The sequence below is a fragment of the Mus pahari genome, chromosome 4 (assembly GCF_900095145.1).
Source record: "Mus pahari chromosome 4, PAHARI_EIJ_v1.1, whole genome shotgun sequence".
Lineage (NCBI taxonomy): Eukaryota > Metazoa > Chordata > Mammalia > Rodentia > Muridae > Mus > Mus pahari.
This window is the reverse complement of record NC_034593.1, coordinates 103,382,150-103,387,362: the sequence shown is the minus strand read 5'-3', so window position 1 is coordinate 103,387,362 and position 5,213 is coordinate 103,382,150.

Below are 5,213 nucleotides of genomic sequence, written 5' to 3'. Positions count from 1 at the left end.
AAAAAAAAAAAAAAAAAAAAAAAAAAAAAAAAAAAAAAAAAAAAAAAAAAGTACAAAATTATTTTTGTCATGAAAATTACATAACTCCTCTTATATCTGCTATGAATAGGAGATCTTAGCGATATTTATTGTCCAGGAAATACTAGGTTTGAGCCTCCGCAGTAACATGTATGCTGACACTGTTGATCTGTAATAATAGCTTATTACATTTTTATGAATGAATTTTAGATTAAAAGTTGTATGTGTGTGTATAATTAAAATTTTATAAGCAATTTTCAGTTCTAATATATATCGAGAAGATAGGAGAAATAAAGAGATTGATTTAAACCTTACACTCTGCAAAACTACATTTGCAGCCAGTAAATTGTCTTGGGCAGAAGGCAGAAGACCTAATCTGATTTAAGTATTTCCACAACTTCAGAGCGAAGGCGATGACAGATCATGACAAGACAATCAGTGCAAAGCTTGGATGACTTTGTAGCATTGAAGGCAGCCAGGATCTCTTTAGTACAAAGCCCTTACAAAGCAATAGTGTCATCCAGGTCCTTTTGCCTAACATGCATCTAGGAAAACAGCCAGGAGACAATGCATCCTCAAACAGAAAATCATCCTGCTGACCTGTGTCATTCCTCCAAGGGAGGAGACACAAAGAATGATATGGTGTGCTCTGTGTTAGAAGAGAAGGCACTGAGAAACAATTAGATGCTTTGGTTAAGAATGAAATTCACCGGGCTGGTGAGATGGCTCAGTGGGTAAGAACACCTGACTGCTCTTCCGAAGGTCTGGAGTTCAAATCCCAGCAACCACATGGTGGCTCACAACCATCCATAACAAGATCTGACGCCCTCTTCTGGAGCGTCTGAGGACAGCTACAGTGTACTTACATATAATAAATAAATAAATCTTTAAAATAAATAAATAAATAAATAAATAAAAGAATATGGCTAGCACCCCAGGATCCTGCACCCCTTTCTCCAGGTAACTAGGGTTCTGATTTGTTATGCTGTAAATCCCTTTAATCTCTTTGTAAAATACATGTAACATAAATCATTTACCATCTCAGCCATTTTAAAATGTAGAGGGTGGCGCTCAGCACCCTCACCGTGTTGGGCAAACCTCTGCGGCTCCTAACCTCAGCCTGCCTGCTGGCATGGCTTAGAAGGAAGAGCCTCTCTGTTAGCATCCACCCCTCTCCAGACCCTGCTCACTCAGCCTGCAGCAGCCACAAAGCTGCTTGTTAGCTCTGTGGACTCGTCTGCTCAATGCCTCACAGAAACGGGAACATGGTGGGTGTGGCAGGGCCTTGGTGACGGACATCTTTCTTTCAGCTTAGTACTTCCAAGGTCCTTCCGTGATGTAGAACATCACAGCACTTCACTCCTTGTTGTGGCTCCATTGTATGGCTGTACCACATTTTCCCACCCATTCACTGACTCTTGGACCCTTTCTACCTTTGGCTATTGTGAATAGCTCTGTTATGAATCCCCGCCCCCCCCAGTCATTTATTTTTGAGATTATAATCACATCATTTCCCTTTTCCCCTCCTCCCTCCAAACCCTTCCATATACCCCTCCTTGCTATTTTTAAAATTCATGACCTCCTCTTTCACTGCTAGGAATCTTTTTGTTTTGTTTTGTTTTTGTTTTCAGATTTATTGAAAATATGGCATAACAGATTAAGCAGCTCCACGTGGTGTTTGGAAATTCATGCCAACTGTAGGCTGAGTGACCTGAAGGTTAGAGAGACTGCCAAAGTCCAGAAGCGTCAACATTTCCTTGGTGTCAGGAGCCACCTCAATGATCTAGGACTGAGACCTCAGGAACGTAATTATCTCTCCTCTCCTCTCCTCTCCTCTCCTCTCCTCTCCTNATCTGACGCCCTCTTCTGGAGCGTCTGAGGACAGCTACAGTGTACTTACATATAATAAATGAATAAATAAATCTTAAAAAAAAAAAAAAAAAAAAAAGAATGAAATTCACCAGCCAGGCTCACACCTTTAATCCCAGCACTCAGGAGACAGAGGCAGGTGGATTTCTGAGTTCGAGGCCAGCCTGGTTTACAAAGTGAGTTCCGGGATAGCCAGAGAAACCCTGTCTCGAAAAACCAAAGGGGGAAAAAAAAAAAAAGAATGAAATTCACCTGCAGCAGTCAAATCTGGTTGCATCAGTCAGTAAAGAGTAGCAGACAACAGTTTGATTTTCTTGTGGTTTCAGAATTTTATTAGAGCAAGTGGAAAAGGTGAAAAGCTAATTAGAAGAGCAGGGACTATAGCTACTGTGATTCCCTTTTTGTCACTGTGAAGTCATTTGTAAAGACTGGTTTTCTTGTGAGTCACTATATGTGAGTCAGTATGACTGATACAAGCATAAATTTATGTTCTATTTCTGTTTATTTATACCGATTATTGATAAAAATCTATACGTGTACATATGGTGTGTGTGTGTGTGTGTGTGTGTGAGTGTGTGTGTGTGTGTGTGGTGTGCATACTTGGCTTTTCACGTGTGCTTGTTAGGCACTCAAGCAAGTATGAGATTTCCTCTGTCCTTCAAAGTTTATATTTAAAATAAAGCAAATATTGCCGATTAAATTCAAGATCACTTTTAATTTGGTTTAGAGACAATGAACTACTTTTGTTTTATGATACATTTTAATGTGTCTATATTATTATTTCATAATTATAGTACAATAAAATTATGTATATTTCTGAACTAAGTTGGCATTTGACTTTTTGTGCTTGTTTGTAGTTATTTATTCAACTTGCATTTAGAAAGTATAGTTTCTCTTAGAAATACAAACATAAATGCTTGAAAATCAAGCCAGCAGAGCTCCTGATCTAATTTTAGATAATTAATAGAGACTCCCTTTGACTTCCCACAAGTACTAATCATTCTTTTCTAATGTAATAATAAAATGTTCACGTCAAGTATTTTAAGCAATGTTATAATTAATTTCTATCAAGAGAACATGCAGTTATGTTAAATTTATTTTAAAGGATTCAGAAAATGAAAATAAATCTTTCCCTGAAAATATTTTCTCAGTTCCTTCATTTAATTCCTCATCCTTGATTTTGACTGTTAGTTTTTAGTGCTCCTTTTAATAACAGCCCTTTAAGTTTGTTTCTCTGACATTTTTGTACTACAGTCTTTCAAGGTCTCCATGAGAATTTCACAATGCAAAAAAATCTGATATGGCTGCCATGTTTTTCAGAATCTATCTTTAATACCCCTTCAGATAGGCTCACTGTCTTCTCCTTGGTTTATTCTAGCCAATGTCTGTGTGTTCATTGAAACATCAAGGATTAATCAATCTCTAATAGGCTACAAAGTATTCTCTTTTTCACAATCAGGAAATATATACATGTCTCTACATGTTTGTGTGTAGAAATGTATGCGTGGTATCATAAAGGAGTGATTTAATTTTCCTCCACAATTAGGAACTACACCAGAATAATGTGTGTGTGGGGGGGGATGCATTTCTCGAGATTATACAAAATCACTTACCATACCAGGTGACCACTTACTAGGCATGATCTGTATAAATATTTATAGTTATTAGAGTATTTGATATTAGCCTGGGCTTTGAAGTATGAAGAGAATATAATTATGCATTAAGGAAATATTGATTCTGCAGTCATAGAATCAATGAAGAGGTGGAGCTGACATCCTTGACATATTTAGGATATTGAGAAATGTAGTTTGTATGTTCCAGTAAGAGAGTCGACAAATGATGTAAAATATTTTGAAAAAATTTACTTGACTGCCGTGAAAACGATTCACTAGCACAAACATGTCTTAATGGATATTTTATGCGACTTGGTTTCTAAAAAATATTGAAAATGAAGTTATTGAAATGAAGCTATATGAAATAATTTGTTAATATCCTAGGACTATTGTCATTAGTTTGAGTAAAAAATCAGTAAGTACTTACAACTGAAAGTTTTGTTTGTTTTCTATTTAACATGAAGCATAGTAGAAAGAGCAACAACAGCTGTCATTGATAGCTTCTACACTACATGGCCATTGCTGATTAAGTGAACACCTTCATTTTAGTGTAAACATATCTACTACTTCACAGAGCTAATGATTTAAAACTGTACATAAATAATATTCCAAATAATAATAAAACAAAATTCTGAAATCCTGATGGAGAATATTACTAAATGTGAGTATAGGAAATATCCATATAATTTGTGTGATTGAATTGGAATGAGTAAGAAAGGGGACAGAGGATGAAAACAGGGTAAGGAATTCCCTGTGGGGCCTTGATCCTTTAAGCTTTAGTTAGCAAATTTTACATAAAGTAATAAATTCAAGGAGAAGAAGTCTTGAGACCTTTTTTTAATGAGGAGATTTTGCAAATTGAGGTCATTCAGAGGAAAATCGTGTGTGTGTGTGTGTGTGTGTGTGTGTGTGTGTGTGTGTTAGATAAGCAGAGAGGTAATAAATAGCAGGTAGCAAGAAAACTTGATGTTAAAAGGAAGATGTCTGCAGCAAAGCAGAATAAATAACTCAGAGTTCAGTTTACTATAACAAAGTAGTTAAGAGAACTACTTGAGAAAATCGGACTAAGTCAAGTGAACCTTATTTTTCTGTTGCTCTGATATTTAAAGTAAATGTTTATTAGATGAAGACTAAGGCTGGGGTCAATATAAATACATGGAGGAAAATTTCTGAGTTGATATAACTGACTAAATAAAAAGAAATGCATCATTTGGACAAGGATAGGTGGTAGGCTTTAAAAAATTGGAGAAGATAACTCTAAAGAAACCAGAAGATGGACAGAAAACATCTATAAAGAAGTTTATTATATTTGGGAACGTGTGCCAATTTTGTAGTTAGAAATCTATTTCCTTATTGACTAGAAAGGATGTCAAACAAATATGTCAACAACAGCAATAAAAAAGAAATAGAGAATAAAATTGGTTTGGTTTGTCATTAGGACCTTATGAGGAGACTATAGATATAGCTTAGTCTTCCTGCCCCCCCCCACTGAAAAATATATTCTAACAAAAGATAGAAAATGTATTTGTTAATATTATGTCATGATATAAAACTAGTAAGTAAAAGAAAAGTGAGAATGCTGCAAAATGGATATATTTTTAATAAAGTATCTGTGCATGGAGATTTAAATAATACTGACAATGAGAGAAAATATAGACATGAAATCCCACCCTCTACTTAGGAGTTATTGGCAATTGATAACAGAGAGAGAGA